Below are 20,642 nucleotides of genomic sequence, written 5' to 3'. Positions count from 1 at the left end.
CATTAATGTCACACTAATTCACTCACTCAATTCTAGTGATTAGTCCCTCATTCCAACAATGCATGCTTCCTTGCTTTTGTTTTCTTATCTTATGGTGTTATATTTTTGTTTTTCATGAATGATGCACCGCAAGCAAAAATAGAAGCGAAAGAAAGAACACGCAGCAACCGGTTGACCTACCAGCTGAAGGTGGCAATCCGGAAAGTCGCTATACCCCCTTGCTCATCTTTGAATGCACCGAGGACGGTGCAAACTTTTAAGTGTGGGGAGGTCACCCGACCGGTCGGCGATTTTAGGTGACAAGTTTCTAATCTCAACACTTTTGCATTTCATTTTTTTTAGGTCTTTTAGGATTTTTGTTTCATTTTCTTATTTTTGCATATATATACACAATAAGCTTAGTCAAAATAATGAGATTAATTTTTCAAGAATTCTATCTATAGGGCACCAATTGATTTGAGTGAAAACTTTTTCATTAAACTTGCTTGAATTATATATATTGTGGATCATGTCTTTGAGCTAAGAACACAAGCAAGTGAGATTTGAGCCTAACTGCGTGGTTACATCTTATAACCACTTATTTTCCTTCTTGTGTGTATTATTCTCTTTCTATGATTGTAATCTTTGATTTGTTTGATTCTTTATGTCCATTATTTTGTGTACTCATGCATTTATATGATTGAGGACATCATTTCATTTAGCTCACTTACCCAAATAGCCTTACCTTTTATCTTCCATTGTTAGCAACTTTGAGCCTACGCTTAACCCGCTTGTTCATAATTTTAGCACATTACAAGCCTTAAAGTGAAAAACAATAAAAGTCCTAATTTGGATGTTTGATTGGCTTAGGCTAATGTGTGTGTGTAACATTAAAGTGTGGGAAAACTTGGGACATTGGGTGAATAAAAAGGTAGTTTTGTATTTTTGTTGTAAATGTTGGGAATTTGGTACATGCTCATGTGTAATGAATGTAAAACCTTATGCATTGATGTTTTTGAATATATCACAAAACAAAAAATAGAAAAACAAAAGAAAAAGAAAAGAAAAAGAAAAATAATATGGAAAAGAAAAGAAAAAAATAGAAAAGAAAGAAAAAGAAAAAAAAAGAAAGAAATAAAAAGGGGACAAAATGCCCCAAAGTTAAGCTCAATAAAAAAAATCAATGCATAAGTGTTGTGAAATGAAAAGGAATACATGAGTATGTGAAAAAGTGAGAAAAATGGATAGTTAGGTTAGTTTTGAATTGTATAGGTTATCATAGGTTAGGTGGGAAGTCTAAGCTTATCAAAGATTCAAATTTCAAGCTCACTTGACCAAATATGCATCCTACCTTGACCCTAACCCCATTACAACCTAAAGAAAAGACCTCATGATATATGTATGCATGCATAAAATAAATGTTTATTGTTAGAAGAAAAACAAATCTTAGAAAGCATGATTAGGGGAGAATTGAGTGAATCAACCCTAAACACTTGAGCGAATAGAGTGCAAACACATCCGGTGAGGGTTTGATGCTCAATTACATGTTTTTACCTATAATCATCTCTTCTTGCAAGTTTATAAAAATATTTAATAACTCACTTCAATTGTGGATTAGACTTGCTAGTCCTAGGCCCTTGTGCATATGTGCTTCTTGAGGATTGACTTATTTTGACCAAGCAATTGGATTCATTTAGATAGTTGCATATATGTAGATTTCATTTAGATTAGTTTGCATTGAATAAATGCCATACCCTTTGCTTTCTCTTGGTTTAAGCATGAGGACATGCTTGGTTTAAGTGTGGGGAGGTTGATAAACCCCATATTTAGGGTTTATCTTGTGCTTGATTTAGGAGATTTTATGACTTTTTACCCACATTTATTCAATGAAATATCATGGTCTCATGATTGTCTCCCAATTTGTGCTTAAGTGTGAAAACATGCTTTCTAGGTCCTTAATTGTTGATTTTAACTCACCTTTGATTCCACTAGATGCCTTGATTTGTTTGTTAAGCGATTTTAGGTTGAAAAGGCTAGGAATAGATCAAAGGAATGAAAAGGAAAGCATGCAAAGTAGAGAAATCATGAAAAGCCAAAGATTTGAGAAACATTATCCACGTGCACGCGCATGGTACGCGCACACAGGATTGCGAGAACTTCAAGGGGCGCGCAAGCGCACTGTACGCGTACGCGCCGGTGGCTGCACGTGATTTTTTTAATAGAAAACGTGCCCAGCGAATTCTGAGAGCTGTGGGGCCCAATTTGCAACCAACTTTAGCGCCAAAATGCATATAAGGACCAAGGATTGAAGGAAAAAAGGGGATTCACTTACTTTTAATTCATTCATACACATTAGGATTAGGATTAGCTAGTTTTAGAGAGAGAAGCTCTCACTTCTCTCTAGGATTAGGATTAGGATTAGATTTAGTTCTTAGATCTAGATTTAATTCATGCTTTGATTTAATTTTCCTTTATAATTTCTTGTTCCTCTACTCTTCCTCTCTTTAATTTTGTATTTCATTCTTGTAATTGCTTACTTTGTTGTTGATGCACTCTTTCTTTTTCTATTTCCTTTTAATGCAATTTGAGGTACTTCATGTAGATCTTATTTTCTTTAATTGTTGTTGTTAATTTCTTACAATTAGTTGTTGTTAGATTTCACTCTTGTTGTCAATTTATTATGCTTTTCTTTTGTGCCTTCCAAGTGTTTAATGAAATGCTTGGTTGGATTTTAGATTAGATTTTAGTGCTCTTAGCTTGGGAAGGTAACTTAGGAACTCTTAAGTTACTAATGTCCAAGTAATTGACGATTGGGAGCCATTAACTCTAGATCTCACTAATTGAATTGGTGGAGAACTAGGACTTATGGACTTGGATTGACATAGCTCATTTGACTTTCCTTTATTAGTTAGAGGATGACTTAATGGGGTTAATCCTTGCCAATTCTCATGTTGTGGTTAGTGATAAGGATAGAGATCCTTGACCACCAACCTTTGCCAAGACCTTTGTAGCTATTAGTTTACTTCCTTGCCATTTATTTTTTCTTGTCTCTTATCTCAAAAACCCCAAAACATACCTCATAACCAATAACAAGAACACTTTATTGCAATTCCTAGGGAGAACGACCCGAGGTTCCAATACTTCGGTTTATAAATTTAGGGGTTTGTTTTAGTGACAAACAAATTTTTGCATGGAAGGATTATTAGTTGGTTTAGAAACTATACTTGCAACGAGATTTCAATTGTGAATTCTAAACCGTCAAGAATCCGTTCATCAATGACCTCGTAAGATATTTCTATCTTATACTTATTTGCTTTTATATGTTTATGTTATTCTTTTGCACTTTTTTATGTAACAAAATACTGATTGTTTAATTAAAAAATTAAAATGTAAAAGTATTTTTATTTTAAAATATATCTTTTCAGAAGTAATTATTAATATTTCTTTTAGAATAATAAAAGAATTATGATTAGTTTGTATTTAGTTAGCTTTTTTTTTTTTAATTTTGGTCTCATTCTTATATTTTAATAAGAATGAAGAAACCCCATTTTAAAATTATTACGGTTCAATGTGGATTATAAATTATATTCAAACTAAGGAGAATTCTTTATGTATTCGAATTCCTCAAATTTATCTTTCAAATATTATAAATAAAGAGCTTAATTGACACTTAAAGTATGTTGTATATCTTTACTCTTTTATTATACTAATTGATATATGTTTATGTTATTCTTTTGCACTTTTTATATATTTTATATTAAGCAATCGTGCATATATAGCAAGTTTCAGATTCCATTTTGATAAATGAAAATCATTTTTGGCTGATGTTTAAGACGATAATCATTTTTAGTTTAATAGTAATATCACTATGAACAATCAGGTTTTCCCAAGACTCATCCAAGAACTGGATGAGTTTACCAAGACATAGCCAAGAGTTTAGGGACGACGTCAATAGATTCTTGGACTATGCTTACTCTGTTGGAAATCCTCAAGGAGAGGAAATTCTATGTCCTTGTCAAAATGTTGCAACTTCCTTTGGAGTCAAAGAGAGTCTATTTATAGCGATTTAATATGCTTTGGATTTGTCAAGGGATATACACGATGGGTTAATCATGGGAAGAGTGTAATTGGTATGGATGTCGATACTGATGATACCGATGAGATTTATTCATGCGATGACGTTGAAGGCTTGCTAGACGAAAGGTTTAGGAATGTGGCAGATGTTGAGGGAGAAAAAGAAGGTATGAACGAAGATGCAAAGAAGTTCTATAATTTGGTTGACGAGGCTAGCAAAGAACTATATCCTGGTTGCAAGGGATTTTCTACGTTATCTTTCACCATCCGACTATACTTGTTGAAGTGTTTACATGGATGGAGCAATGCCTCATTCACTTCCCTCCTGGAGTTGTTGAAAGAGGCTATTCCTAACTTGAATCTCCCTTCTTCTTTCAACAAAGCCAAGGCTATAGTGAGAGATTTAGGTATTGATTATAAAAAGATTGATGCATGCCCAAATGACTGCATGCTATATTGGAAAGAGCACAAGAATGAAACATGTTGCCATGAATGTGGAACTTCTCGTTGGATTGAGCCTGCGGTAGTTGAAGGTGACATATCTTCAAAGAAAGCTTACAACATTCCTACAAAGACATTACGGCACTTTCCCCTAATTCTCAGGCTTCAAAGGCTATTCATGTGCTCAAAGACCGCTAAGAATATGAGTTGGCATCAGGAATAGCGTAAAAAGGATGGAAAGCTAAAGCATCCTGCCGATGGTCAATCATGGAAAGATTTTGATGACCGACATTCAGAATTTTCCAAGGAACCTCGTAACTTGAGACTTGGTTTGGCGAGCGATGGAATCAATCCGTTTCGAACCATGAGTATATCTCATGGCACATGGCCGGTTATTTTAATGACTTATAACTTGCCACCATGGATGTGCATGAAACAAGAATACTTCATGCTTTCTCTGTTGATCCCGGGACCAAAATCGCCAGGAAATGATATTGACGTGTACCTGCAATCATTGATTGAGGAATTGAAGGAGTTATGGGAACTTGGGGTAGAAACATATGATGCCACAAGAAATAAAACTTTTCAAATGCATGCAGCTCTCTTATGGACAATTAGTGATTTCCCTGCATATGCAATGTTATCCGGGTGGAGTACAAAGGGGAAACTAGCTTACCCTTCTTGTAACTATGGGACTTGTTCTAGTTATCTTACACATAGTCGGAAGATGTGTTATATGGGTCATCGTGTTTTTTTGCCCGAGGAACATCCATGAAGAACTAATAAGAGGTCATTTAATGGAAAAGAAGAACATCGGAAAGCTGCACCGTTGCTAGAGGGCATGGAAGTTTTAAGTCACTTAGATTCAATGGAGAATTCCTTTGGGAAGACAAAAAAAAAGGTGAATGAAAGCCCGTGGAAGAAAAGGTCAATCTTTTTTTATTTACCTTATTGGAAGTATAACACATCAAGACACAATCTTGATGTAATGCATATAGAAAAAAATATAGTTGACAGTATTCTTAGAACTCTCTTGGATATATCTGGCAAGACAAAAGACCACCTAAATGCTCGATATGACTTGCAAGAAATAGGCATTCGTAAGAATCTTCATCCAAAAGAAATAAGAGGTCATAGAAAAGTGAAGTTTGCAAAAGCATGTTTCTCCATGACTAAAGCTGAGAAATCAATTTTTTGTGATGTCTTGAAGAAAGCAAAGGTACCTGATGGTGCTGCCTCAAATATTTCTCAATGCGTGAACCTTGCAGAAAGAAAAGTGTCTAGTTACAAGACTCATGATGCCCATTTTATGCTACAATATTTGCTGCAAATTTCCATCAAAAGTATACTTTCAGATTCGGTCGCAATCCCTTTAATTCAGCTTGGCTCTTTTTTTCGTCGGTTATGTCAAAAGGTTATCACATTAGAAGAGATAAATCAATTGGAAGCAGAGATTGTGATAACACTATGCCAATTGGAGAGGATTTTTCCTCCTTCATTTTTTGACATGATGATGCATTTGCCTATTCATTTGGCTAATGAAGTGAGACTAGGCGGCCCAGTTCAATTTCGGTGGATGTATCCTCCCGAAAGATACATGTGTACTTTGAAGTCATATGTTCGAAATAGAAGTCGTCCTGAAGGATCTATTGCGGAGGCCTGGTGTGGGAAATCATGATTCACACTTTTCACATCTCCACACAACTAACCAGCAAGTGCACTGGGTCGTCCAAGTAATAAACCTTACGTGAGTAAGGGTCGATCCCATGGAGATTGTCGGCTTGAAGCAAGCTATGGTCATCTTGTAAATCTCAGTCAGGCGGATTCAAATGGTTATGAGGTTTTGATAATTAAAAGATAAATAAAACATGAAATAAAATAAAGTTACTTATGTAATTCATTGGTGGGAATTTCAGATAAGCGTCTGGAGATGCTTTGTTGCTTCTGAACCTCTGCTTTCCTACTGCCTTCTTCCAATCATGCGTGCTCCCTTCCATGGCAAGCTGTAAGATCCTCTCAGTGAAAATGGTCCTCTACGGTTTCTGCACGGCTAATCAACTGTCGGATTTTTCGTCTCGGATGAAAAATACGAGGCACAGCTACTGCATGGCTAATCATCTGTCGGTTCCCGCTAGCGTCGGAATAGAATCCATTGATCCTTTTGCACACTGTCACTGCGCCCAACATTCGCAGGTTTGAAGCTCGTCACAGTCATCCCTTCCCAGATCCTACTCGGAATATCACAGACAAGGTTTAGACTTTTCAGATCCCAGGAATGCTGCCAATGATTCTAGCCTATACCACGAAGATACTAATCTCATGGACTCGGTCCGTGTATTAGATATCCAAGAGAATATACTCCAACGGTCATCCAATGACTACGTTGAACATCATGTAGACCGCTTTGTGGTTGTCAGGCACACGGATCTTGGCTAAGCGAGTAATGAAGATTGGGTGATTGTCACGGGTCACCCCTTCATTCTGACTTAACTGAATTAAGTACGAGAGTATATCTTGGAGAAGAAGTAGGTGTGAATTGAAAGAAAAACAATAGTACTTGCATTAATTCATGAAGAACAGCAGAGCTCCACACCTTAATCTATGGGGTGTAGAAACTCCACTGTTGAAAAGACATAAGTGAAAGTAGGTCTAGGCATGGCCAAATGGCCAGCCTCAAATATCTAAGGACTAAACATCCAGAGATCAAGATACAATAGTAGAAAGTGCTATTTATACTAAACTAGTAACTTAGGTTTACAGAAAATGAGTAACTAAGTGCAGATAGTGCAGAAATCCACTTCTGGGACCCACTTGGTGTGTGCTTGGGCTGAGCATTGAAGATTTTTCGTGCATAGGCTGTTCTCAGAGTTAAACGCCAGCTTGGGTGCCAGTTTGGGCGTTTAACTCCAATTATGGTGCCAGTTTGGGCGTTTTACGCCAGGAAGTTTTAGGCTGGCTTTGGACGCCAGTTTGGGCCATCAAATCTCGGGCAAAGTATGAACTATTATATATCCCAGGATGTTTACTTTCCAACGCAATTGAGAACGCGCAAATTGGGCTTCTTTAGCTCCGAAAAATCCACTTCGAGTGCAGGAGGGTCAGAATCCAACAGCATCTGCAGTCCTTTTTCAGCCTCTGAATCAGATTTTTGCTCAGGTCCCTCAATTTCAGCCAGAAAATACCTGAAATTACAAAAAAACACACAAACTCATAGTAAAGTCCAGAAATGTGATTTTTGCATAAAAACTAATAAAAGTATAATAAAAAGTAATTAAAACATACTAAAAACTATGTAAAAGCAATGCCAAAAAGGATATAAATTATCCGCTCATCACAACACCAAACTTAAATTGTTGCTTGTCCCCAAGCAACTTAAAATAAAATAGGATAAAAAGAAGAGAAAATATAATAAATCTCAAAAATATCAATGAAAATTAGTTTTAATTAGATGAGCGGGACTTGTAGCCTTTTTGCTTCTGAACAGTTTTGGCATCTCACTTTATCCTTTGAAGTTCAGAATGATTGGCATCCATAGGAACTCAGAATTCAGATAGTGTTATTGATTTTCTTAGTTCAGTATGTTGATTCTTGAACACAGCTACTTTATGAGTCTTGGCCGTGACCCTAAGCATTTTGTTTTCTAGTATTACCACCGGATACATAAATGCCACAGACACATAATTGGGTGAACCTTTTCAGATTGTGACTCAACTTTGCTAGAGTCCCCAATTAGAGGTGCCCAGAGCTCTTAAGCACACTTTTTTTGCTTTGGACCACGACTTTAACCGCCCAGTCTCAAGCTTTTCACTTGACACCTTCACGCCACAAGCACATGGTTAGGGACAGCTTGGTTTAGCTGCTTAGGCCAGGATTTTATTCCTTTGGGCCCTCCTATCCATTAATGCTCAAAGCCTTGGATTCTTTTTACCCTTGCCTTTTGGTTTAAAGAGCTATTGGCTTTTTCTGCTTGCTTTTTCTTTTTCTTTCTTTTTTTTCGTTATTTTTTCGCCATTTTTTTCTTTTTTTTCTTTTTGCAAGCTTTTCACTGCTTTTTCTTGCTTCAAGAATCAATTTTATGATTTTTCAGATTATCAATCACATTTCTCTTTTTTCATTATTCTTTCAAGAACCAATGATGAGCGGATAATTTATACGCTTTTTGGCATTGTTTTTAGTATGTTTTTAGTAGGATCTAGTTACTTTTAGGGATGTTTTTATTAGTTTTTATGTTAAATTCACATTTTTGGACTTTACTGAGTTTGTGTGTTTTTCTGTGATTTCAGGTATTTTCTGGCTGAAATTGAGGGACTTGAGCAGAAATCAGATTCAGAGGTTGAAGAAGGACTGCTGATGCTGTTGGATTCTGACCTCCCTGCACTCAAAGTGGATTTTATGGAGTTACAGAACTCAAAATGGCGCACTTCCAATTGCGTTGGAAAGTAGACATCCAGGGCTTTCCAGCAATATATAGTAATCTATACTTTGGCTGAGTTTAGACGATGCAAAAGGGCGTTGAACGCCAGTTCTATGCTGCTGTCTGGAGTTAAACGCCAGAAACACGTCACAAACCAGAGTTGAACGCCAGAAACACGTTACAACCTAGCGTTCAACCCCAAAAAGAGCCTCTGCACGTGTAACATTCAAGCTCAGCCCAAGCACACACCAAGTGGGCCCCGGAAGTGGATTTATGCATCAATTACTTACTTCTGTAAACCCTAGTAGCTAGTTTATTATAAATAGGACTTTTTACTATTGTATTAGATCATCTTGGGACGTCTAGTTCTTAGATCATAGGGGCTGGCCATTCGGCCTTGCCTGAACCTTTCACTTATGTATTTTTAACGGTAGAGTTTCTACACTCCATAGATTAAGGTGTGGAGCTCTGCTGTTCCTCATGAATTAATGCAAAGTACTACTGTTTTTCTATTCAATTCAACTTATTCCACTTCTAAGATATTCATTCACACTTCAACATGAATGTGATGAACGTGACAATCATCATCATTCCCCCACGAACGCGTGCCTGACAACCACTTCTGTTCCACCTTAGATTGGATGAGTATCTCTTGGATCTCTTAATCAGGATCTTCGTGGTATAAGCTAGATTGATGGAGGCATTCATGAGAGTCCGGAAAGTCTAAACCTTGTCTATGGTATTCCGAGTAGGGCTCTAGGATTGAATGACTGTGACGGACTTCAAACTTGCGAGTGCTGGGCGTAGTGACAGACGCAAAAGGAGGGTGAATCCTATTCCAGCATGATCGAGAACCTCAGATGATTAGCCGTGCTGTGACAGAGCATTTAGACCATTTTCACAAGAGGATAGGATACAGCCATTGACCACGGTGATGCCTCCAGACGATTAGCCATGCAGTGACAGCGCATCGGACCATTTTCCAGAGAGGATGAAAAGTAGCCATTGACAATGGTGATGTCCTTACATAAAGCCAGCCATGGAAAGGAGTAAGACTGATTGGATGAAGACAGCAGGAAAGCAGAAGTTCAGAGGAACGAACGCATCTCCATACACGTATCTGAAATTCTCACCAATGATATACATAAGTATTTCTATCTTTATTTTCTATTTATTTATTATTTATTTTCGAAAACTCCATAATCAATCATTATCCGCCTGACTGAGATTTACAAGATGACCATAGCTTGCTTCATACCAACAATCTCCGTGGGATCGACCCTTACTCACGTAAGGTTTTATTACTTGGACGACCTAGTGCACTTGCTGGTTATTTGTATCGAAGTTGTGAATGAAAAACGATTTATTAAGACGTGTGTACAAAGTTTTGGCGCCGTTGCCTGAGATCACAATTTCGTGCACCAAGTTTTTGGCGCCGTTGCCGTGGATTGTTCAAGTTTGGACAACTGACGGTTCATCTTGTTGCTCAGATTAGGTAATTTTCTTTTTGTTTTATTTTCAAAAATTTTTCAAAAAAAAATATTTTCAAAAATTTCTCCTTTGTTTTCGAAAAAAAATTTTAAATCTTTTCAAAAATATATTTTTCTTTAGAATTTTTAAGAATGAATTCTAGTGTTTCATAATGATTTGTTGAATCCTGGTTGGCTGTAAGCCATGTCTAATCTTTTGGACTGGGGTTTCAACTTATCATCACAAGAGCTTGTTGATCTTCACACACTTAGTTGCTCTATACATGGAAAGTATAAATATCTTCTAAAGCTTGGCTGGCTAGTAAGCCATGCCTAACCCTCAGATTGGAGCTTTAGAATAAGAGTACAAGATTCCTGGAATTCATATAAAAAATTTTGGAATCCTTATTTTTATTTTTCAAATAATTTTCGAAAAAATCCAAAAAAAATCATAAAATCATAAAAATAAAAAATATTGTGTTTATTGTTTGAGTCTTGAGTCAATTTTTAAGTTTGGTGTCAATTGCATACTCATCTTGCATTTTTCGAAAATTGCATTCATGCATTGCATTCATCATGATCTTCAAGTTGTTCTTGATAAACCTTCTTGATTGATCTTCATATTTTAGTGTTTTGTGTTGTATGGTGTTTTTCATATGCATTCTTGAAATCTTAGTGTCTAAGCATTAAAGATTTCTAAGTTTGGTGTCCTGTATGTTTTCTTTGCATTAAAAATTTTTCAAAAATATGTTCTTGATGTTCATCATGATCTTCAAAGTGTTCTTGGTGTTCATCTGGACATTCATAGCATTCTTGCATGCATTCCTTGCTTTGATCCATAACTTTCATGCATTGCATCATTTTTCATGTTTTTTCTCTCTCATCATTAATATTTCAAAAATCAAAAAATATCTACCCCTTTTTCTCTCTCAAAATTTCGAAAATTAGATTTGACCTTTTCAAAAATTTTTAAAATCTAGTTGTTTTTATGAGTCAAATCAAATTTTCAATTTAAAAATGTTATCTTTTTCAAAATCTTTTTCAAAAATCAAATCTTTTTCATTTTTCTTAATTAATTTCAAAAATTATAAAAATATTTTTCAAAAATCTTTTTTCTTAATCTTATATCATAATTTTCGAAAATAACATCATCAATTAATGTTTTGATTCAAAAATTTCAAGTTTGTTACTTGCTTGTTAAGAAAGATTCAAACTTTAAGTTCTAGAATCATATCTTGTGCTTTCTTGTGAATCAAGTCATTAATTGTGATTCTAAAAATCAAATCTCTTTCAAAAACTAATTTCAATCATATCTTTTCAAAAATATCTTCTTATCTTATCTTTTTCAAAAATTTGATTTTAAAATATCTTTTCTAACTTCTTATCTTCTTATCTTTTTAAAAATTGATTTTCAAAATTTGTTGCAACTAACTAACTAACTTTTTGTTTGTTTCTTATCTTTTTCAAAACTACCTAACTAACTCTATCTCTCTAATTTTCGAAAATATCTCCCTTTTTTTCAAAAATTCTTTTTAATTAACTAATTATTTTAATTTTTTATTTTAATTTTCGAAAATTACTAACCTTTTTCAAAAACAATTTTCAAAAATCACTAACTCTTTTTCAAAAAAAAATTAATTTTCGAAAATTTTCTCTCTCTCATCTCCTTCTATTTATTTATTTATTTACTAACATCTCTTCCTCACTCACCAAAAATCCGAACTCTCTCTCTCTCTGAGTTCAGATTTTCTCTTCTTCTTTTCTTCTACTCACATAAGGGAACCTCTATACTTGGGCAAAAAGGATCCCTATTATTATTATTTTTCTGTTCCCTCTTTTTCATATGAGCAGGAACAAGGACAAGAATATTCTTGTTGAAGCAGATCCAGAACCTGAAAGGACTCTGAAGAGGAAACTAAGAGAAGCTAAATTACAACAATCCAGCAAGCACCTTTCAGAAATTTTCAAACAAGAAGAGGAGATGGCAGCCAAAAATAATAATAATGCAAGGAGGATGCTTGGTGACTTCACTGCACCTAATACTAATTTACATGGAAGAAGCATCTCCATCCCTACCAGAGCAAACAATTTTGAGCTGAAACCTCAATTAGTTTCTCTGATGCAGCAGAACTGCAAGTTCCATGGACTTCCATCTGAAGATCCTTTTCAGTTCTTAACTGAATTCTTGCAGATCTATGATACTGTTAAGACTAATGGAGTAGATCCTGAAGTCTACAGGCTCATGCTTTTCCCCTTTGCTGTAAGAGACAAAGCTAGAGCGTGGTTAGACTCTCAACCCAAAGATAGCCTGAACTCTTGGGATAAGCTGGTCAAGGCTTTCTTAGCCAAGTTCTTTCCTCCTCAAAAGTTGAGTAAGCTTAGAGTGGATGTTCAAACCTTCAGGCAGAAAGAAGGTGAGTCCCTCTATGAAGCTTGGGAGAGATACAAGGAACTGACCAAAAAGTGTCCTTCTGACATGCTTTCAGAATGGACCATCCTGGATATATTCTATGATGGTCTGTCTGAATTAGCTAAAATGTCATTAGATACTTCTGCAGGTGGATCCATTCACCTAAAGAAAACGCCTGCAGAAGCTCAAGAACTCGTTGACATGGTTGCTAATAACCAGTTCATGTACACTTCGGAAAGGAATCCAGTGAATAATGGGACGCCTATGAAGAAGGGAGTTCTTGAAATTGATATTCTGAATGCTATATTGGCTCAGAATAAAATATTGACTCAGCAAGTCAATATGATTTCTCAGAGTCTGAATGGAATGCAAGCTGCATCCAACAGTACTCAAGAGGCATCTTCTAAAGAAGAAGCTTATGATCCTGAAAACCCTGCAATAGCATAGGTGAATTACATGGGTGAACCATATGGAAACACCTATAACCCCTCATAGAGAAATCACCCAAATCTCTCATGGAAGGATCAAAAGCCTCAACAAGGATTTAATAATGGTGGAAAAAACAGGTTTAGCAATAGCAAGCCTTTTCCATCTTCCACTCAGCAACAGACAGAGAACTCTGAACAAAATATGTCTAATTTAGCAAACTTAGTCTCTGATCTATCTAAGGCCACTGTGAGTTTCATGAATGAAACAAGGTCCTCCATTAGAAATTTGGAAGCACAAGTGGGCCAGCTGAGTAAAAGGATCACTGAAATCCCTCCTAATACTCTCCTAAGCAATACAGAAGAAAATCCTAAAGGAGAGTGCAAGGCCATTGAAATGACCATCATGGCCGAAACCACAAAAGAGGAGGAGGACATGAATCCCAAGGAGGAAGACCTCCTGGGAAGTCCAGTGATCAACAAGGAGTTTCCCTTTGAGGAACCAAAGGAATCTGAGGCTCATCTAGAGACCATAGAGATTCCATTAAACCTCCTTATGCCATTCATGAGCTCTGATGAGTATTCCTCTTCTGAAGAGAATGAGGATGTTACTAAGGAGCAAGTTACCAAGTACCTTGGTGCAATCATGAAGCTGAATGCCAAATTATTTGGTATTGAAACTTGGGAAGATGAACCTCCCTTGTTCACCAATGAACTAAGTGATCTGGATCAACTGACATTGCCTCAGAAGAAACAGGATCCTGGAAAGTTCATAATACCTTGTACCATAGGCACCATGATCTTTGAAAAGGCTCTGTGTGACCTTGGTTCAGGGATAAACCTCATGCCCTCTCTGTAATAGAGAAATTGGGAATCTTTGGGGTGCAAGCTATTAAAATCTCATTAGAGATGGCAGATAAATTCAAGAAAACAGGCTTATGAACAAGTAGAGGACGTGTTAGTAAAGGTTGAAGGCCTTTACATCCCTGCTGATTTCATAGTCCTAGATACTGGGAAGGATGAGGATGAATCCATCATCCTTGGAAGATCCTTCCTAGCCATAGCAAGAGCTGTAATTGATATTGACAGAGGCGAACTAGTCCTTCAATTGAATGAGGACTCCCTTGAGTTTAAAACTCAAGGACATCCTTCTGTAAACATGGGAAAGAGGCACAGTAAGCTTCTCTCAAAACAGATTCAACCAGAGCCCCCACAGTTAAACTCTAAGTTTGGTGTTGGGAGGCCACAACCAAACTCTAAGTTTGGTGTTGAACTCCCATATCCAAACTCTAAGTTTGGTGTTGGGGAGTCTCAACAATGCTCTGAACATCTGTGAGGCTCCATGAGAGCCCACTGTCAAGCTATTGACATTAAAGAAGCGCTTGTTGGGAGGCAACCCAATTTTTATTTATCTAATTTTTATTTTCATTGTTTTTCATGTTTTATTAGGTTCATGATCATGTGGAGTCACAAAATAAATATAAAAATTGAAAACGGAATCAAAAATAGTAGAAGAAAAATCACACCCTGGAGGAGGATCTCACTGGCGTTTAAACGCCAGTAAGGAGCATCTGTCTGGCATTCAACGCCAGAACAGAGCATGTTTCTGGCGTTGAACGCCAGAAACAAGCAGCATCCTGGCGTTCAGACGCCAGAAATGTACAGTGAAGAAGAGCTGAAGCTGAACGCCAGAAACAAGCATCTGGCTGGCGTTCAACGCCAGAAATATGCTGCATCTGGGCGTTAAACGCCCAGAACAAGCATCAATTCGGTGTTTAAACGCCAGAATTGCATGCAAAGGCATTTTACATGCCTAATGGGTGCAGGGATGCAATTCCTTAACACCTCAGGATCTGTGGACCCCACAGGATCCCCACCTACCAATCACCTCAATCTCTCTTTCCTATCACCACTTCACCACTCACATCATCCACTCTTCCTCATAAACCTACCTCATAAACTCCACCTACCTTCAAAATTCAAAATCAATTTCCCACCCAACACCCACCCTTATGGCCGAACCTTACCCCCCCTCCCTTCCCTATATATAGCCCTCCATTCTTTCTCATTTTCATACAACACAACCCTCTCTTCTCTTTTTGGCCGAATACACCTCTCCCTCCTCTCCGCAATATTTTCTTCTTCTTCTTCATCTATTCTTTCTTCTCTTGCTCGAGGGCGAGCAATATTCTAAGTTTGGTGTGGTAAAAGCATAAGCTTTTTGTTTTTCCATTACCATTGATGGCACCCAAGACCGGAGAATCCACTAGAAAAGGGAAAAGGAAGACAAAAGCTTCCACCTCCGAGTCATAGGAGATGGAAAGATTCATCTCCAAAGCTCATCAAGACCACTTCTATGATGTTATGGCCAAGAAGAAGGTGATCCCCAAGGTCCCTTTCAAACTCAAGAGAAATGAGTATCCGGAGATTCGACATGAGATCCATAGAAGAGGTTGGGAAGTTCTAACAAACCCCATCCAACAAGTCGAAATTCTAATGGTTCAAGAGTTCTATGCTAATGCATGGATCACAAGGAACCATGATCAAAGTAAGAGCCCGAACCCAAAGAATTATCTCACCATGGTTCGGGGGAATTACTTAGATTTTAGTCCGGAAAATGTAAGGTTGGCGTTCAACTTGCCAATGATGGAAGAGAGCGCACGCCCCTACACAAGGAGAGTCAACTTTGATCAAAGGTTAGATCAAGTCCTCATGGACATATGTGTGGAAGGAGCTCAATGGAATATTGACTCAAAAGGCAAACTGGTTCAACTGAGAAGACTGGACCTTAAACATGTAGCTAGAGGATGGTTGGAGTTCATTCAACGCTCAATCATTCCCACTAGCAACCGGTCTGAAGTTACTATAGACCGGGCCATCATGATCCATAGTATTATGATTGGAGAAGAGGTGGAGGTTCATGAGATTATACCTCAAGAACTCTACAAGGTGGCTGACAAGTCCTCCACTATGGCAAGGTTAGCTTTTCCTCACCTCATTTGCCATCTATGCAATTCGGCTGGGATTGACATAGAAGGAGACATTCCCATTGAGGAAGAGAAGCCCATCACTAAGAAAAGGATGGAGCAAACAAGAGAGCCCATTCATGGATCTCAAGAGACGCATGAAGCTCATCACCATGAGATCCCGGAGATGCCTCAAATGCATTTTCCTCCACAAAACTATTGGGAGCAAATCAACACCTCCCTAGGAGAATTAAGTTCCAACATGGGACAATTAAGGGTGGAACATCAAGAGCACTCCATCATCCTTCATAAAATTAGAGAAGATCAAAAAGCAATGAGGGAGGAGCAACAAAGACAAGGAAGAGACATAGAAGAGCTCAAGGACATCATTGGTTCCTCAAGAAGGAAACGCCACCATCACTAAGGTGGATTCATTCCTTGTTCTTACATTTCTCTATTTTTCGTTTTCTTTATGTTAAGTGCTTATCCATGTTTGTGTCTTATTACATGATCATTAGTCTTTAGTAACTTTGTCTTAAAGTTATGAATGTCCTATGAATCCATCACCTCTCTTAAATGAAAACTGTTTTAATTCAAAAGAACAAGAAGTACATGAGTTTTGAATTTATCCTTGAACTTAGTTTAATTATATTGATGTGGTGACAATGCTTCTTGTTTTCTGAATGAATACCTGAACAGTGCATATGTCTTTTGAAGTTGTTGTTTTAGAATGTTAAATATGTTGGCTCTTGAAAGAATGATGACAAGGAGACATGTTATTTGATAATCTGAAAAATCATAAAAATGATTCTTGAAGCAAGAAAAAGCAGCAAAGAACAAAGCTTGCAGAAAAAAAAAGGCGAAAAAAAATTTAGAAAAAGAAAAAGCAAGCAGAAAAAGCCAAAAGCTCTTAAAACAAAGAGGCAAGAGCAAAAAGCCAGTAACCCTTAAAACCAAAACGCAAGGGCAATAAAAAGGATCCCAAGGCTTTGAGCATCAGTGGATAGGAGGGCCTAAAGGAATAAAATCCTGGCCTAAGCGGTTAAACCAAGCTGTCCCTAACCATGTGCTTGTGGCGTGAAGGTGTCAAGTGAAAACTTGAGACTGAGCGGTTAAAGTCAAGGTCCAAAGCAAAAGAAGAGTGTGCTTAAGAACCCTGGACACCTCTAATTGGGGACTTTAGCAAAGCTGAGTCACAATCTGAAAAGGTTCACCCAATTATGTGTCTGTGGCATTTATGTATCCGGTGGTAATACTGGAAAACAAAGTGCTTAGGGCCACGGCCAAGACTCATAAAGTAGCTGTGTTCAAGAATCAACATACTGAACTAGGAGAATCAATAACACTATCTGAACTTTGAGTTCCTATAGATGCCAATCATTCTGAATCTCAATGGATAAAGTGAGATGCCAAAACTATTCAAGAGGCAAAAAGCTACAAGTCCCGGTCATCTGATTGGAGCTATGTTTTATTGATAGTTTGGAATTTATAGTATATTCTCTTCTTTTTATCCTATTTGATTTTCAGTTGCTTGGGGACAAGCAACAATTTAAGTTTGGTGTTGTGATGAGCGGATAATTTATACGCTTTTTGGCATTGTTTTTAGTATGTTTTTAGTAGGATCTAGTTACTTTTAGGGATGTTTTTATTAGTTTTTATGTTAAATTCACATTTCTGGACTTTACTATGAGTTTGTGTGTTTTTCTGTGATTTCAAGTATTTTCTGGCTGAAATTGAGGGACTTGAGCAGAAATCAGATTCAGAGGTTGAAGAAGGACTGCTGATGCTGTTGGATTCTGACCTCCCTGCACTCAAAGTGGATTTTCTGGAGCTACAGAACTCAAAATGGCACGCTTTCAATTGCGTTGGAAAGTGGACATCCAGAGCTTTCCAGCAATATATAATAGTTTATACTTTGGCCGAGTTTAGACGATGCAAAAGGGCGTTGAACGCCAGTTCTACGCTGCTGTCTGGAGTTAAACGCCTGAAACACGTCACAAACCAGAGTTGAACGCCAGAAACATGTTACAACCTGGTGTTCAACTCCAGAAAGAGCCTCTGCACGTGTAACATTCAAGCTCAGCCCAAGCACACACCAAGTGGGCCCTGGAAGTGGATTTATGCATCAATTACTTACTTCTGTAAACCCTAGTAGCTAGTTTATTATAAATAGGACTTTTTACTATTGTATTAGATCATCTTGGGACGTCTAGTTCTTAGATCATAGGGGCTGGCCATTTGGCCATGCCTGAACCTTTCACTTATGTATTTTTAATGGTAGAGTTTCTACACTCCATAGATTAAGGTGTGGAGCTCTGCTGTTCCTCATGAATTAATGCAAAGTACTACTGTTTTTCTATTCAATTCAACTTATTCCGCTTCTAAGATATTCATTCGCACTTCAACATGAATGTGATGAACGTGACAATTATCATCATTTCCCCACGAACGCGTGCCTGACAACCACTTCCGTTCCACCTTAGATTGGATGAGTATCTCTTGGATCTCTTAATCAGGATCTTCGTGGTATAAGCTAGATTGATGGCGGCATTCATGAGAGTCCGGAAAGTCTAAACCTTGTCTGTGGTATTCCGAGTAGGGCTCTGGGATTGAATGACTGTGACGGACTTCAAACTCGCGAGTGCTGGGTGTAGTGACAGACGCAAAAGCAAGGTGAATCCTATTCCAGTATGATCGAGAACCTCAGATGATTAGCCGTGCTGTGACAGAGCATTTGGACCATTTTCACAAGAGGATAGGATACAGCCATTGACCACGGTGATGCCTCCAGACGATTAGCCATGCAGTAACAGCGCATCGGACCATTTTCCAGAGAGGATGAAAAGTAGCCATTGACAATGGTGATGTCCTTACATAAAGCCAGCCATGGAAAGGAGTAAGACTGATTGAATGAAGACAGCAGGAAAGCAGAAGTTCAGAGGAACGAACGCATCTCCATACACGTATCTGAAATTCTCACCAATGATATACATAAGTATTTCTATCTTTATTTTCTATTTATTTATTATTTATTTTTGAAAACTCCATAATCAATCATTATCCGCCTGACTGAGATTTACAAGATGTCCATAGCTTGCTTCATACCAACAATCTCTGTGGGATCGACCCTTACTCACGTAAGGTTTTATTACTTGGACGACCCAGTGCACTTGCTGGTTAGTTGTATCGAAGTTGTGAATGAAAAACGATTTATTAAGACGTGCGTACAGAGTTTTGGCGCCGTTGCCTGAGATCATAATTTCGTGCACCAACCAATAATTTTAACATTCATAAACAACAAATTCAAAAATATGCACTGTTCAAGCATTCATTCAAAAAACAAAAAGTATTACCACCACATCAAAATAATTAAACTAATTTCAAGATAGAATTCGAAATCATGCACTTCTTGTTCTTTTGCAAATAAAAGCATTTTTCATTTTAAGAAAGGTGATGGATTCATAGGACATTCATAGCTTTAAGACATAGACACTTAAACACTAATGATCATGTAATAAAGACACAAACATAGACAAAACATAAAGTATATAATTCGAAAAACAGAAAAATAAAAACAAGGAAATTAAAGAACGGTTCCACCTTAGTGATGGCGGCTAGTTCTTCCTCTTGAAGATCTTATGGAGTGCTTGAGCTCCTCTATGTCTCTTCCTTGCCTTTGTTGCTCCTCTCTCATGGCTCTTTGGTGAGGTCCATGAGTGGGTTCTCTTGTTTGCTCCATCCTCTTTCTAGTGATGGGCTTTTGAGATAAATCTCTCCATCTCTCATGACTCAGAGTTGGAAGCAACTGCCTTCCCTTTCCTCTTCCTAGAGGTTTCTCCAGCCTTAGATTCCATTAATGGTTATGGAAAAACAGAAAGCAGAGCTTTTTCCACACCAAACTTAAAAGGTTTGCTCGTCTTCGAACAAAATAAGATAGAACGGGGTAGAAGAAGAATGATGCAATTAATTTGAAAAACTTATTACTGTATGCAAGAAAAATTAAAAAGAGTTGAAAAGAATTTGAAAAGATATGTAAGTTTTGAAAACATTTTGGAAGGAATTGAAAAGAATTGAAAAGAAAATAATTAAAAAGAATTGGAAAGATTATTAATCTTTGAAAATAGAAATTAAAAGATGAATGTTTAAAATATGTTTGATGCAAAAAATTATGAATTAAAACATGAAAAATTGAAAAAAATCGAATTGGAAACAAAATTACCTCCCTTGTGTCATCCTGGCGTTAAACGTCCAGAATGCTATCCATTCTGGCATTTAACGCCCACTGGACTGCCTGTTTGGGCGTTTAACGCCCAGCCAGATACCCTGGCTGGCGTTAAACGCCAGGATTCCTTCTTTACTGGGCGTTTTCCTGAACGCCCAGAATGCTGCCATTTCTGGTGTTAAACGCCCAGAATGCTGCCTGCATGGGCGTTAAATGCCCATTCTACTATCCTTACTGGCGTT

At 37.4% G+C, this 20,642-nt stretch overlaps 1 non-coding gene across 1 annotated transcript; it reads right to left on the bottom strand.

Annotated features, from left to right (window-relative positions):
* Window positions 1-12,751: 12,751 nt before the first annotated feature.
* Window positions 12,752-12,859, bottom strand: LOC112780376 (small nucleolar RNA R71). Its single transcript, XR_003191217.1, has one exon. It is a non-coding gene; the product is annotated as a small nucleolar RNA R71 (small nucleolar RNA).
* Between the last annotated feature and the right edge of the window lie 7,783 nt (window positions 12,860-20,642).

This window comes from Arachis hypogaea, chromosome 19, assembly GCF_003086295.3.
Source record: "Arachis hypogaea cultivar Tifrunner chromosome 19, arahy.Tifrunner.gnm2.J5K5, whole genome shotgun sequence".
Taxonomy (NCBI): Eukaryota; Viridiplantae; Streptophyta; class Magnoliopsida; order Fabales; family Fabaceae; genus Arachis; species Arachis hypogaea.
This window is presented reverse-complemented; position numbering and strand designations above follow the sequence as displayed.